The 16,156-nt window shown below is 54.4% G+C and overlaps 1 long non-coding RNA gene across 1 annotated transcript; it reads left to right on the forward strand.

Annotated features, from left to right (window-relative positions):
- The first annotated feature begins 1,650 nt into the window (after positions 1 to 1,650).
- On the forward strand, positions 1,651 to 6,809 carry LOC309798218. The gene is made up of 2 exons (XR_014293011.1): positions 1,651 to 2,423; positions 6,551 to 6,809. It is a non-coding gene; the product is annotated as an uncharacterized lncRNA (long non-coding RNA).
- Positions 6,810 to 16,156: the final 9,347 nt, after the last annotated feature.

The following is a 16,156-nucleotide window of genomic DNA, read 5'->3' on the forward strand; positions in this document are numbered from 1 at the left end:
TAGGGATGTTTTGGAATTAATTAGGGTGACACCACCACGAGAGGGACACTCTGACTCTCCTTTCCTTCTCCCCTCTGAAACCAGGAAGAAACTCTCTCACGTGAAAGGGGAGGGGGGCGGGAGGTGTAGAGATCATGACGAACGGAGCCGCCTTCGTGTCTCATGAAATGTGCACGCATCATCTGAGTGGGATGGCTCATAACGAATAGAGGACGTAGATGTGGACGAGAGAAGAAGAAGGTTGAAGGGGAACTTCTCCCCCAGGGATTGTTTTCCATAGGCCGACTTCAAGACTTTCTAACATCTCTGGTCATCTCAGGGCTTAGAGGTTGGCTAAGTGCCATGACAGGGGTGACATCTCAGCGAGTGTCTACATCGTGTCCACGTAAGATAAAATACTGAAATGTTCATGGCTCCACAAGTCTAAGGGTCTCCCTGTTGTGGACCTTTTTACGGAGGAGAGAATGAGCAAAATGGAGGCTCACACGAAAGGGACTGAACCCAGTATCGGGGAGATGTTCTAACCGACTCTCACGCCAAGGCAGCAACGACAAACGGCCCCGTTGAAAGAAAGGTGGTGGGGGTGGGTGGGTGGGTGGGTGGCGGGGCACACACTCCGTCCTTTCCACAGCCGGTCGGGGTTCTGGCAGACGGGGGACGGCGGCGGCGGCCCAGCCGGTCACTCCCTGGCCAACCTCCCCCCGCCCGCCCCCCCCCCCCCCATCCTTGCCTTCCTTCACCCGCCGCCCATGGTGCCTTGAAGACGACTCCAATTGTAATTAGACACACGGGCGGGAAGATTTCTACCGTCTAGCGGCAACGTCTGTCTGACCTGTCATGCTTGTGACCCTGGGGCTGGGGCGGGGGGGTGGTGGTGGTGGTGATTTTTCTCTCTGGAAAGAAAACCTCCTCTTTCTGGACCCTCTGAACCCCAGCCACTGGACTTCATTCCACTGCCACTTAGTAGGGGTCAGTCATCCAAACGTTCTTGTGACCGTAGGTATGTTTTCCGTGTGGGCTGAGGTCTTCCCCCCACTGCAAGCCTGATGTCCTCACCGTGGTACAGAGACTGTTAAAAAAACACAATGTGTTTGCCACTTGGGGGTCTACCTTCCACAGCCTCGCCTGTGATCAGATCGAGGCACCCGCTTCGCTTCGCTGGGCAAATCCTACAATCCTTCACAGAAGCTCTGGCCAACTTTTTGGAACCGTCACTCGTCCAGTCACGCTCAATCATCAGGCGAGGTCGGCAGAACCGATGGAAAGAAGACTGGACTCCAAGAAGAACAAGAATGACTTACGTGGGGTTGAATGAACTGATGAATAAATAGGATGATACTGTGTAGGACTCCTTCTGTAAAGTAGGACTGATTGGGGAAGCGGGGGATAACTTAGGGGGTTGGGATGAACATAGACACATGACCGTACATAAAATAGGTGGTCAACAAGCCCCTCCTACTGGAGAGCACAGGAAAGTCTACTCAGTACTTTGTAATAGCCTATGAGAGAAAAGAATATGAAAAAAAAAATCTATATACAATATCTTTATATATGTAAAGAGAGAGGGGGGAGAGAGGGAGGGAGGGGGAGAGGAGAGAGAGAGAGAGAGAGAGAGAGAGAGAGAGAGAGAGAGAGAGAGAGACAGAGAGAGAACTGAATCACTGTGCTGTACAGCTGAAACGAACACGACATTGTAAATCAACTCTATTTCAATGATTCACAGCAACAACAAAACTCCAAAAAAGTATCCCCTAACCTAATAAGTGAAAGAGAGAGGGGACGGAGACAGAGAGACAGAAAGGGACTAGGACTGATTCTTCAATCTTTGGTTTTCCAGATACAAGGAAAAACATAAAAACCAACAGACAAAACCCGATTTTCTTTTTCTTTATTTTTATTTTTTTATTTTTAAAGATGGACCTCCATTTGGTAACTTATACCTCTGTCAGCAGGATGGATTCGGTGATCTTTTTCTCCCTACCTTCCTTAATTCAGGAACTCTCAGTGAGGCTTCTTATTTCCTTGGCCACAGTTATTTGCCTATGTTACTTGGAGGCCCAAAGTATGTTTCCACAAAACGGGGATACTCACTTGTGGATACGAAATTCTGGTGCTACTCGTTTCCCTTAGGGTGCTGTTCTTAACCTGAAAACTGGACTGCATCCCAAAGTTTCTTGAGTTCCCTCCGATATCTGGCCACGACTCTCTCCATGAACCTTTGCCATTGTCTCCCACCCTTTTGACTGGGCATCACTGAGAACTAAAACGGCCCTTTGCCTGAAGGCCCTGCAAACGGAAGCTAGAGAACTTGATGAAAACCTTAGAGAAAGGGCCACAACGGCTCCTATGGAAACAATCCTCGTGCCTGTTTCTGTGAGAGCCACTCCGAAATTCGAACCAGACACCCGACGACATCATCAGAGGTATTGCAGACGTCTAAGGTTGCTTCGACCCTGATAATTTAGAAATCTCCTTGACTCTCTCTCTCTCTCTCTCTCTCTCTCTCTCTCTCTCTCTCTCTCTCTCTCTCTCTCTCTCACACACACACACACACACACACACACACACACACACACACACACACACACACACACACACACACACACACACACACGCGCGTCACCAGCTCAGCTTTAATATGTTCCAAGGAACTTTCAGAGGACGGAAATGTTGGGCTCCAGAGTAGGCCGCCCCAAAGTGTGCCTCCACGCTCTATTGATTATTTTCAATTCAAGTCACTTAAGAACCGGCCAGCACAAGGGGGACACACTGGCCCTCCTTTCTGTCCTCCTGCGGAGGAAGATCTCAAGTGAAGACATCTGCTTCCACGCATGTCCATGATTCTCAAATGGTGTAGTGGGGTTTCCTGGGTTAGGAAAAGGAGGGGACACCTTTTGCCTGGGGAAAAAAAAAACCAAAAAAACAAAAACCTGTTTCTCACACATCCTCCTCCCCCCATCCCTTCCTCTCTCCCTCCTTCCCTCCCTACAGTTTGGAGGGGGCAGCCTAAGGGTGGGTGGGGAAATGGGGGAAAGAAAAAAGAGAAAGCCATGCATTAAAGAGAAAGAAGCTCGAGGCAAGGTCAGAGGCTCCAACTTGACCGGAGAGCTTTCTGCATTTGAATGGAGCGATTGAACGAGGCCCTGCCGAATGAATCGTCCGGGCCTCCCCTCCCCCGCTCCTGGCAAAGGTCAGTCCAGAGGACTTAGGAAGGAGCTCTGGAGAAGGAACGGGGGTGGGGGTGGGGGTGGGGGCGGGACCAACAGACAATAGCCGCTGCCGGCCTGCCTGCCTGCCTGCCTGCCTGCCGGGCTGAGGCCTGAGGCCTGAGGCCTGAGGCCTACGCTGGCTCCTGCCACACAATCCCTTCCAGGAAACTGCTGTGATGACTATTTGGCAGTGAATGATCACATCTGAACTCTCTTGGCCTCTTTCTGCAAGAGGCCCGAGTCTCAGCGACGACAGATTCTCTGCATTTCTTGGCACATGGACTGACTGACCCGCACCCCTCCCATCCTGTCAGATCCTCCTTTGGACACACACCTCCACTGGAAGGCTTCTTTGGCCTCGTCCACAAAACGAACAAGCAGAAACAAGCACACAAACAGACTGAAGTGATGTGTTGGTATTTCTTGGAAAGAAACAGGGTCCTCTCACACACCTGAGGGCGGCGGGCAGGAAGCGAAGGCGGGTTCTCCGCCGGAGGGGGACGGGGTGAACCGAGGTCGGTCAGCACACCCCTTCTCTCCCAGGTCACGTGGGCCTCCCGCCACCGCCTCTCTCTGCGGCCCCCCCTGCCCTGGTTCTGAGAGTTCACTGGGGAAAGTTCTCGAGGCCCCGGCCGGCCGGCCGAGATGCCAGCTTGCTGTCCTGCTGCTTCATGTCCATCTCTATCAGCCGTGCCCCAAAGGCACGTGAAATCATGGACACCGAAGAGCGCACCCAGAGCTCGCGCTCTCTCTCTCTCTCTCTCTCTCTCTCTCTCTCTCTCTCTCTCTCTCTGTGTGTGTGTGTGTGTGTGTGTGTGTGTGTGTGTGTGTGTGTGTGTGTGTGTGTGTTTTGGTGGGATTTCTGTTTGTGTGTGTGTTTGCTTTTGGTTTTGCTTTGTTTTTTTTTTCCTTCGATAAACTCGCCCCGTTTGGGAGTCGGGTGGAACACGGTGTCTCCTGGCCTGCCGTCCTAACAAACCCCAAAGAAACTCATTTTGGGGTCTCAGTCAGGTCCCCTTTCTTGGAATTCTGGTTTCACAAATCCGTCTCTGGTGTCCATGGAATTCTCAGGTCCAGCCATCGATCCACCCAAAGGACGGGGAGGGAAGGTTTTGTCCCGGGGACATCTTCCTTCCTTGCCCGCCTCCTCGGGTTCCGGACGGACGCTTCGGTGTGCTGTGACGTGCCCTCAGCTCCACCCCGACACCCCCCCCCCCGCCCCGTTTTTGGGAACTCAGTGAACAGGGGTGGTGTTTTTCACAGCCAAACACACTCTCACCGTAAGACCCGGCCCTCGGTGGGGGGGGGGGGGGGTGCTCCTTGTTATGAATGGACCCGAGGCGGGGAGTCGAACGGCTGAGGTCCACGCAGAAACCTGCACGCGGACCTTGACGGTGGCGGCTTGATTCCTCACTGCCAAGAACTCTCTCGGAGGTGACCGGGACATGTCTTTCAGGAGGTGAATGGACGGACACATAGCGTGGGGACGAGCCATAGGTAACACTCTTTCTCGGAAAAGAAAAACCATGGACAGGGTGAACAGATCAGCAGCGGGGTGGTGGTGGATGGTGGATGATGAATAGGCGGAGCGCAGGGGACGTTTAAGGCAGGGAAACTCTCCGAAGGTAGGACCCTGATGGGATGAAAACAAACGTTTCAAATAGGGCACCACCTGAGATCGGGTGAATCGAAGGGACCTCTATGGGCCACCACCCCCTCCTCCCCACCATGCAAGCGCCCCAAACAAGCCTGCTCTTTTTACCCCAGTTGAAAACCCTTTCTAAAGCCAGAGGACAAAAAAATGACCAAAAAACCGATGAGACATCGGACCAGCTATCGCTCGGGGCAACAGCGAGGCCGACGACTCCGGTGAACAGTTGACACACGCAGAGGGGCCTGGGTCCCCCGGCTCGACCCCCTTCACCGGGAAGCCGAAGCCTCTCACACAGGGATGATGAGCTGTTACACACCGAGGTGTCTCCGGCCAGTGCAACGTTCATGAAAGACGCTGAAGGAGAACGATCGGTCGACGTGTTTGTTGTTGCCTGTCTGAGCCCACGCGATACGAAATAGAAACCGGGGGAGGGTGTGTGTGCTCATGTGTGGGGTCTAATGGGAGAAATCTTGGAGGGTTTTCGCCCTTAGGGTGCCTCGGTCTGGGGTTGACTTGTGTGCGCGCTGAGAAAGAGGGCCGTTATCGAAGGCCCTGTGCAGAAGTTGGACACCATGATCCATGGAACGAACCCTGAAGTTTTGGAACCTAGAAATCTTTTGGTCTGCATTTGAGTTGGAAATCTTCTCCTTGACAGACAGAAAGAAGCACATAGAAGGGGGGGGGGGAGGGGGAGGAGGAGGGGGAGGAGGAGGAGGAGGAGGAGGAGGAGGAGGAGGAGGGGGGGGAGGGGGAGGGGAGGGGAGGGGGAGGGGGGGGAGGAGGAGGAGGAGGAGGAGGAGGAGGAGGAGGAGGAGGAGGAGGAGGAGGAGGAGGAGGAGGAGGAGGAGGAGGAGAAATGGAATTGCATGAGCAGATCAGCTTTTTGATGTCAGCAAGGCACCCGCCGCCCAGTTCTCTGGGTGAACTGTCTTGATCTTGCACATCTCTACAACATCCGAAATGTGAACGCAGCCTGCGATGGCCTGAGACTAAGGCTAGTGGACTGGATGAGGTAGAACCTGAAACCAAAGGGAAGGAAAAATAAAAAAAATAAAATAAAACTAAAAGTAACAACGGGGGAGGGGAGGGGGAAGTGGTCTTTTTAAGAACACAAACTGCTGGAAGGGCTCCCTCACCCAAACACTAATTCGCAGTCTCCTTCAAGACAAACAGAAATCTTAAAAGTCTTTCCTCACAAATAATAAAAAGCCTTAGCCATCGGAGCAAATACACTTCACCCATTCCAACGGTTCTTTATAAATAAGCAAGAGAGCGAGTTTTCCATCGTACTACCTTGCTGCATGGCTGACTAAAAGTTTTTAAATGAAAGCTATGAAATCTCTGGTCGTGTCGATCTCTAGGTATGTCTGTCTGTACGCATGAGACAGACCTACAGATATTTTGGAAAAGGACTGGGGAATGGCCTAGGGCAAAACAGGCCTTGCAAGCTAAAGAGCAGAGGCCCTGGGGGCCTGAGTCTCAGACACACACCCGCCACCCCACCCCCACACACACCCCCCCACCCCCCCCACCCCCCCACCCCCCCACACACATACAAGAGGCTCCCGGGAGTAAAAGATTACCTTGACCTATGTTGACACCCACGACTATGACTATACCTAGGTGTCCCAAGACAAGAAGCTCAACTATACCTTGAACCCTTATCTGTTCCTGTGCTTTCTTGCAGAAAATTCTCATGCGCTTCTTTCCCCTCGTGGAAGCACTTGCTCTTCCCCATAGGTAGCCACCGTGCAACCAGCTGCTGCTGATCCAAGAGTTTGGAGGATGTCTGGAAATGATCAGTGATCCCGAGACAAACGCTCCCTTCCGTGATCCAAGCAACTCGGGGAGCTGTCTTCTCCCCCTCACCCCACACACCGCCTCCTCCCTTGTGTACAACCTGTCTCTTTTAATAAAAAAAAAAAAGTTTTGCTTTGCTAGCCTTAGAGTCTTGTGGATGCGATCTTCATTTCTAGGGCACTGCTCTGCAAGAATCTGGAAAGGGCCTGGTAACAGGTATGTCTGTAGCTCCCTTCCAGAGCTGGCCTGTTTCTACGTACCTACGGATCCGAGTGCCACAGTGAACTTGTGGAAGAGCTCTCCTGAATGGCTTAGAAGGAAGCACTCCCGAATTCAGTCTACTAGAAAGGGACCCAAAGGTTTTTGCAAGTTCACCTGATCTAGGATGAACCCTTCAGCAGAGAATAGCCGAGGTCAAGGTATGGGTTTTAGGAAACTAGGCATGTCTTTTAGCGTCATCAGCCTTCGAGGTCATCCCTTTCTTCTATCTACGTCGACCCCAAGTCCAATACGCTCACGGGAGTGAACCAAATTCGTCAGCAAGAAAAAGAACTTGGGGATGATGGCTGACATCGTCTAAAGTCTCAGGAAATGTTCACAGGTCATCTCATCCTCATGGGATTTAGAACAAGTGATTTCGATAGCTCTAGGTGGAGGAACTCCTTAAGAAAGGTTACGTGTTATTTTATTATGATGATGATTACTTTTTTGTTAGGTCTACCTAAAAGCAGTGTCTCCCAGACCTTTTGGGTCACTTTAGAAACTTTAGAGTTGGCGTCAGTGGAATGATGGGGAATTCCGTGGACCGTCTAGATCGTTTCCAAAGATAACCTAGGGAGACAGTTCACAGCTCAGCAAGTCTCAGCGGACCTACTTCTGTCTCCTTAGTACAGGGAGACTAAAGATGTTTCGATGTATGAGTCCCCACCTCTAGCATCACTTTGGGGGCGGGGGGGGGGGGCAACATTTTAAAAAAGTGACGCTGTGTGAAAATGTATGCTTCTAGACGGGATGAACTGGAATCCTCCATTTGCCGGGGTCCAGAAACACTGGTGTCACAGACTCCGTTCACCATGGCTTCCCAGTTCCTGTTCATGACCGATTCAGGTTTCTAAGGGTTCCGAATTCGGATTTGTCTTTTTCTTGTTTTCTTCTCCATTCTTGTCTCAAAGAACTTTATGTTCCAAAAATATTGTTTACCTACCAAATCATAGATTGTCCGTTTGTTCCAAAAACTTTTAGGTTGAGAGATTTTCTTTCTTTCTCTCTCTCTCTCTCTCTCTCTCTCTCTCTTTCTTTCTTTTTTTCCCTCAATCTGTGCATTGTGTTTCTTTCACTTGGTTCTGTTCCTAGGTACAAGGGATTTCTTTTTCATTCCATTAGCTTAAATAAGGGGCTTTGCAGTTTTAGGCGAAAGTAGCAGAAATGTATTTTCTCATTAAGTGGCGGAATGTTGTTTGCCGGTGAGGAGGCTCTCCTTCTGCCAGATGATTGGTGATTGGATGGAGGAAAAAAGTACACATGAGTATGTTCACGAGCACTTACTGACATTTCAGAGGACCTTAAATTAAAAACAGACACCCCAAGCCTCCCCTATCCCTGCCCTGTAAAATTCATCTGAAGTGGAGAGAAAACCTTGCTATAAAATCATTTTGCTTTTCGTTCGATCAACATGGTGCATGGATTTCCTAGCAGAAACTTAAGCGAGGTGCATGTTCATCATTCAGCAGAATTCTAATTTTCTAGTTCTAAGGAAAACTACTAAAACGAATGAGGAAAACACCTTCCCATGCAATCCTTAGGGAAAGCTCCCACCAACTTTAATGAAAGGAAACTGGGTTTGGAAACAAACGAGTCTTCATTTGGCGACCTTTGATAGAAATGACGGGGGGGGGTGGGGAGAGAGACAGACAGAGAGACCGAGAGAGAGAGAGAGAGAGAGAGAGAGACAGAGAGAGAGAGAGAGAGAGAGAGACAGAGAGAGAGAGCTCACTTTCCATGGTTCCAGTGTACACACATTTCAATGGCTAGGTGAAATCGCACCAAGAGCCTAACTACGTGTTTCAAGTGTCAGTTTTCACAATGGATGAACTGAACGGCAGCTGCGTGAAGTTCAAAGTTTGCTGCTGCCTGTTCAGTCTGCAACGACTCCACACATAATAAACGTGCGTGTCCCGTGTCCAGTGACCGATCCTCTTTCAGAGCCTGTCGGTGGTTGCCTGGTGTGTATGTATCTGTTTTCCAGGTCACGCGCAGTGTGTCGTTGTGTTGCTCCCCGCCCCGGTCTCCCCCGTCCGTGGAAAATAAAAAGAAAGGATTGCCCGAGAACGACGGAAGTGCGGCTGAGAAACCCAAAATGGTGACACTGGAAGTCCACTTGGATGGGGTTAGGAGACACCTGAGCATGCCTAGGACAACACTGCCACCGTGTGAGAGACCAGCGCAAGGAGAGCTGAAGAATACAAAGAAGGAAATGGAGGAGGAGGAGGAGGAGGAGGCGGCGGCGGCGGCGGAGGCGGCGGCGGGGTGGGGGTGGGCGTGGGGGTGGTGGGGGTGGTGGGTGGGGGTGGGGGTGCTGGTGGGGGTGGTGGAGGGGGAAGGCGGGAGGACAGGTTGAAGATGACTCCAGGCGATGACTTTGGTGCACACGTTCCCATTAAGAAAAACACTTCGAGAGAGAGTTCAGGACCCAGAGAGCACAAAGGCTTATCGTGTTGGAGGCTGATGCTTCAGTTAGGGGAATAACAGACAAGAAATAGGACTGCTTATCCCCATGTAGAAAAGATACCACGCCGAGAAGGGTTTGAAAACTGCTGTTCCTATTCCTAGGATTTTACAAGATGGATCAGATGCTTTTCATGTCGATACTTTCCATGACAGACAGTCCGTCCACTAAAGAAATCGCAGTTTGGCTCTTTTTATATTCTCTACCTTTTAAATGGTGAGTGAGGAAGACAGTTTTTAAGTGTGTTGATACGATTTTTGAATGTCGTGGGACAACGGTATTTTTCCCCCGTGGATGAACAAGATTGCTTTTTTGAGCTTCAGCTTTCAGGGTCATTTTAGGGTCCTGAACTGCCCTGCCAAGTGAGCCCTGCGTGTCCTTGTGTCCCTTTAGAAGTGTTGGTGCTTGATGACATCATGATATCGAAATCTTGACTGTTGACTTACGAAACCACTGTTGGGAGTTGGTTGGTTGTCCTAATCTCCCTTACCTATGGCACTCACGTGACTGTCCACACTTTGTCTCACTTCTCTCTCTCTCTCTCTCTCTCTCTCTCTCTCTCTCTCTCTCTCTCTCTCTCTCTCCCTCTCCCCCCCCCCCCACCTTTTTAAATTCAAGTCTAACTGACTGACAGTCCTATAGTAGTTTTCAGGTGTATACCATAGCGAGTCGAGTCGATATTTTTACACGTGACACAGGCCTCACCACGATAAGTCTAGTTAGTGTCTGTCACCCTTCGATGTCATTACAATAGGGTGGAGTCTACTGTGCCTGCTGTACCTGACATCCCATGACTTATTGACTTCATGACGGGAAGATGGCACCACTTCATCTCCCTCTCAGCTATTGCACCCATCACCCCTTTACCCCCTCCCTCCCTCCCTCCACTGGCCACCACCCATTTGTTCCTTTTCCGTATCTGTGAGCCTGTTTCTGTTTTGTTCTGTGTGTTCAAGTGTACTGTTTTGTAGATTCTGCGTAGAATTGACATCCTCCTGATGTGAGGTATCTCATTTAGCCTGATACCCTCTAGGTCTCTCCATGTTCATGCGGATGGCAAGATTTCATTCCCTTTTATGGTTGAGTCATATTGCTTTCTCTCTCCCTCCTCTCTCTCCCTCTCTCTCCCTCTCCCTCCCTCCCTGCTCTCTCTCTCCCTCCTCTCTCTCTCTCTCTCTCTCTCTCTCTCTCTCTCTCTCTCTCTCTCTCCATCCCTCTCTCTCCCTCTCTGTGTTGCTGTCTCTCTCTCTCCCTGTCTCTCCCTCCCTCCCTCTCTCTCTCTCTCCCCCTCCCTCTCTCTACCTCCTCTCGCTCTCGCTCTCGCTCTCTCATAGATATAGACGTACTACGGACACACAGAGAGCGCTAACAGTGTGTCCCTGCCTATCTCTACATTCGTATAGGTGATGGTACAGATAGACATGTACATGTCTTCTTTACCCCCTCCGTGGGCACTCACTGGAGTCGCGGGGTCACATGGTAGTTTTCTGTGCAATGTTTTGAGGGACTTCCATAGTGTTTTCCATACTGCTGTCTTTTGTCGGAGAGCCATTCATTCTGTCACCCACCAGGTGACATGTCTGAGTCCTCCAGCATGCCACGGTGGTGGTGGTGGTGGTCTCTCTCAGCGTGAAATATACGTGTTCGACCAGGAGCCACTTTTTCTGCTGTTACGATCTTGCTGTCGCAACTCCAGATCCTGGGCCTGTCCGAATATCTTTGTCAAGAGAAATGCGTGCGCTTTTCGTGTTCCCCCATTTATTTTTTTAACTAAAAAAAAGTTTTGTGTTTTAGTTTTGTTTCTTTTGTTGTTGTGCTTCTTTCTTTTCTTTTTTTTTCTTTTTTTTTTTGTTTTTCTAATGCAAATGTTCTGTTCGGGCCTCCAGCCCACTTTTCTCACTGGGTTGCTTGTTTTCTGGCGGCTGAGGTGTGTGAGGCCTTGGTCTGTTTTGGATAGGCTCCCCTTACTACGGGATGTGCCTGGGCTTGTCCTAGGCCTTTATGTGTCCATGTATACGTAGGCCACAAGCATGTGTACTATACGTAGGTATACTCTACGTACACGCTTTTTCCTTTGTTTTAAAGGCCAGAGTAGTTCTACAGCTTGACTTCTTTGCTGGTATGGTTTGGTGTGGTCTCGGTGGGACGACAGTTCGTTGCTGTCAATACTTACCGCACTCCACACACACACACACACACACACACACACACACACACACACACACACACACACACACACACACACGAGCACCCCCCCCCCCCGCGCACGCACACGCTCGCACTCAGGGTGTTGCATCGTGCAGATGTGTCGGAACTCAGTTTCTTTTCTTTTTCTTTTATTCTTTTTATGATTACTTTCTGCTTTATCACAAAGTGAATCAGTCGTCCATCTACATCTATCTATCTGTTCGCACATCCCTTCCCTCTTGCGTCTCCCTCCCTCCCACCCCTCCACGCGGTCACAGAGCACCAGCACCGGAGCTGATCTCCCTGTGCTTGTGCGGCTGCTTCCCGCTCTCTATCTACCTTAGGTTGGGTCCTGTCTGTCTGTCCATGCCTCTCTCTCGCTTTGTCACAGGTGACCCTTCCCCCTCGCCACCCACATCCTCAAGTCCATTCTCAAGTAGGTCTGTGTCTTTATTCCTGTTTTACCCCTAGGTTCTTCATGACATCTTTTCCCCCTTAAGTTCCGCATCTACGTGTGAGCGTACGGTACCTGTCCTTCTCTGTCTGACTGACTTTTCACTCTGTAGGACAGACTCCAGGTCTATCCGCCTCCCTACACGTAGCTCAGTTTCGTTTCTTTTTATGGCTGAGCAGTATGCCGTGGTAGATAGGTGCCACCTCTTCTTTATCCGTTCATCCGATGATGATGGACACTTGGGTTGTCTCCGTCTCCGGGCTATTGTGCATAGAGCTGCAGTGAACACTTTGGCCCCCTGTGTCTTTTTTGAATGATGGTTCTCTCAGGGTCCCTATGCCTAGTAGTGGGATTGCTGGGTCCTATGGTAGTTCTACGTGTAGTTTTTTAAGGAACCTCCCGTACTGTTCTCCACGGTGGCTGTACCGATTCACATTCCCACCAGCAGTGAGTGCGAGAGTGGTCCCTTTTCTCCACACCCTCTCCGGCAGGCAGGCATTGATTGTTTCTAGATTTCTGGAGGATGGCCATTCTGACTGGGGTGAGATGATATCTCATTGTAGTTTTGATTTGCATTTCTCTGATGATGAATGACGTTGAGCAGTCCTTCCTTCGTGTGTTTGTGGGCAGTCTGTTGATCTTCTTTGGAGAGACGCCTGTTTGAGTCTTCCGCCCACGTTTGGATGGGGTTGTTTGTTTCTTGGCTATGGAGCTGCATGAGCTGCTTATACGTTGTTTTGGAGATGAATCCTTTGTCAGTGGCTTCATTTGCAAATATTTTCTCCCATTCTGAGGGTTGTCTTTTGGTCTTGTTTACGGTTTCCTTTGCTGTGCAAAAGCTTTGAGGTTTCATCGGGTCCCATTGGTTTATCTTTGTTTTTATGTCCATGTCTCTGGGAGGTGGGTCCAAAAGGCTCTTGCTGTGATCTGTGTCAGAGAGTGTCCTCTGCCTCTGGTTTCCTCTAAGAGTTTGCTGGTTTCTGGCCTTACGTTTAGGAGCTCAGTTTCTTTAGTGGATGGCTATTGACTCCACCTTCGCCCCCTCCACCGCCCCCGCCCGCCCGCATTCCGCCAACCCCCGCCTCACCACCCCAGCCAGCCCCGCCCGTGACTGTGGTCAGTCCGTTTTGAAATCCACGTTCTCGCGACCGACCGACCGCAAGTGCGATTTCCCCACCCACCCACGCACGCGCGTGTTGTCTTTGGACTTTGTCGCCGTGTAGGCAGAGACAGATGTTTGTTTCCACTCGTGTGGGGTCAGAGTGTATCCTTCCCTTCCTTTCTGGCTTCTGGGCTTTGCGTGTCTGCTTCTGAAAGACCTCCACCGTTCGAGAAAGGATGAATTCCTGCGTTGTTCTCTGAGCGCTTGCCTGGTTTCGGTTTGCCGGTCCCCGCCTTCCTTCCCTGTCTCCCTCTCTCCCTCCCTCCCTCCCTCCCTCCCTCCGTCCGTCCGTCCGTCCGTCCGTCCGTCCGTCCGTCCGTCCGTCCGTCCGGGCAGCCGGGGATCTTGCTCGTGACCCTCTGGGCGGCCCGTGCCGGCCGCCCCGGGCCCCGCCGGCGTCTCCGTGGGATATCCCCCCGCCGAGGAATCGCGTCGTCTCCCTTGAGGCAGCCTCCCGGCGACATCTTCCCAGCTTCCCCCCCCACCCCAACCCCGTCTGCTGCCGGTGTGGCGCCGTGTCGTGCCGACCCGGGAGCTAGCTAGCTCCGTCCGAGACGGACGCCTCAGGGCCGCGCCAGACGCCCGCCGCCTCGCCCCGGGCTTAGCCCGGGCGTTTGGGCGGCCCGGCGCTGCCGCGTCCTCGGTGGCCGGCCGGCGACAGGGACCCGGCCCGGGGACGTTGGAGCCGGTTGTCGGGAGCCACCTGGCGGCCGCTTTTATATTGTCCCTTGTCTCTGGAGCTCCGGCGACCTTCGTGAGGGTTGTGACTGGGCCGCCGGGCCCGAGGCAGAGTTCCGTGAGCCGGGCGACGTTGGTGGCGACTGTCCCGGTGGCGCCCAGGCGTGGGCGCCTCCTGCTGTCGCTTGAGATTGGGCGTGCAGGTCTATGTGGCTGTGACCGTCGCCGCAGTCTCGAGCCCGCTCTGTGGGGCCGTCTGGCCTGGTCGACCAGCACCCGGCCGCGGGGACCGACCGACACGGCCACCCGACCGGACCTGGGACGGGACGGGACGGGACGGGACGGGCCGCCGCCGCCGCCGCGGTGGCAAGGGAGAGGGTCTTTCTTCCGCGTCCTCCGGGGCGGAGGACTGTGGCTTGCCGGTCGGGCCGCCTTCTCCTGGCTCTCACCCTTTGGACCGTTGGCCTGGGCCGCGAGGGGTGACCCGGAGAGAGAGGCACGGGCCCGCGTGCGGTGGTCCCTCGTGGGCTCCGGTCGCCTGGGGGGGGGCGTCTCCCCGGGAAAAGGTTTATCAAGTCCCCCTCCCCTGGGTGTCCGGGGACGTGGACGGACCGGGCCCTGCTCGCGCGGGGTGGCCGGGGAGGGCGCACCCGGCCCTTCAGCGGGCCCACGTGGGTCCCGGTCGGTCGGCGGACGCGACTTCTTCTCACCCTCCCCCGCCCCACCGTCCTCCACCGCGAGTCCCGGGGCGGGGACCGGCCCGAGCCGTTCCTTCCTGGGTGGCCCGGCTAGCTAGGGCGGCCCGGGCCCCGGCGCGCTCCCTCGTGGGGCCCGCTCGTCGGAGGCGGCCGAGTGTGGGACATTTTCTTTTTCTTGAACCGAGTCTTCGCCCGGAGACTCCGAGGGGGACCGGTGCCTGCCCGCGCGGGCGGGCGAACCGGGGAGGGCGACCCCGGCCCGCTCGCTGCCTCCCCCCACCCCACCCCACCCCCCACGTTTCCCCGCCCCCACTTGGTCGCCACGCTCCTCGGGTCGACCAGGTGGCCCCCGAGAGCTCCGGGGCTGGTGTGGATGGGGAAGAGTTGGGGACAGGTGGCCGGACCGAGGTTTCGGGGTCCCCCCCGCGATTCGTGGATGGGCCCCGCTCCCGGGCGCTGTGATATTTTTCGCCCGAAATGGGCCTTTTTTGCCACCAGATAGGTGCTGACACGGTGTTCTCTGGCGTCTAGTCGCTGAGGACTTTGGGGCTCTGGGCGCACGCACGCAGGGATCCGGGCTGTGGGCCGCGGGCCGCCGTCTGGCGCCCGAACCGTCCCCCTTGCCCCTTGCCCCTTGAGCCGCCCGCCTGGGCCTGCGCGCCGGCTCTCGTGTGTGCCTGTGTGTGTGCGCCCGGCTGACCCGACCCGCGGTGCCGCCTCCGGTCTCTGGCTCACCCGAGGGCGGCGGGGCGCGAGGTGTGGCGCGTGGGTCTTCCACCCCGTGCGACTACCACCTCGCCCCCGCCGCACGGCACCCGGTGGTGGCTGCGACGACCCCCTCCCCCCGCGCAGGCTCTGTGCCACGTGTCAGGCGTTCTCCTCGCGGGGTCGTCGTCGGCCGCCGGAGTTGCCCGAGAGGAAGGTGGGGCGGTGGTGTGCCGGTGAGGCTGAAGCAGGCTCCTCTGGGGATGGTCCTCGCCGTGCCCCTCCCCCACCTTCGGGGCCCTGTGGCCCGTGGCTCTCCGGATTGACTGATCGATGTGGTGATGTCGCGCTCTCCTGGGCCGGGCCGAAGTCGCGCCAGACGAGGGACGGACGTTCTTGTCGAACGGGACCGCTCTTCTCGTTGTGTCCGCGGCGTGCCCCCTCGCCTCTTCTGGTCACGCACTCCCGACCTGTCGAGAAGTGTGTGCGGGAGGGCGGGGGCTGGCTGGTGGTCTCCGGCCCTGACCCTCGGTCTCCCGGCCCCACGGCGTGGGCGGGCCCGTGGTCCTCGGACGCAGCAGACACTCTTGCTTCGCCTCCTTGGCGTGTGCCTCGCGAGCGGTCCTCCCCGCGTGGGTGGGGGGGCCGTCCCGCCGCTGCGCTGCGCGCCCCTGCCGGCGTGTGAGCGTGCCTTGCTTGGTCCTCTGTGGTGCCCCTGGAGCGCTCCGGGTCGTCCCTCAGGTGCCCGAGGCCGAGCGGTGGTGTCGTTCCCTTTTCCCAGCGTGCTCCTCGGGTCCCCGCCGCGGTGGCGTGTCCCGTGAGCGGCTCTCCTCGGGGGGTCGAGGCGGCCAAGGGGGAGGCGTGTGGTGTGTGTGTGCGCGCCT

Source organism: Mesoplodon mirus, assembly GCF_964341445.2.
Source record: "Mesoplodon mirus genome assembly, contig: HAP1_SCAFFOLD_2246, whole genome shotgun sequence".
NCBI lineage: Eukaryota > Metazoa > Chordata > Mammalia > Artiodactyla > Ziphiidae > Mesoplodon > Mesoplodon mirus.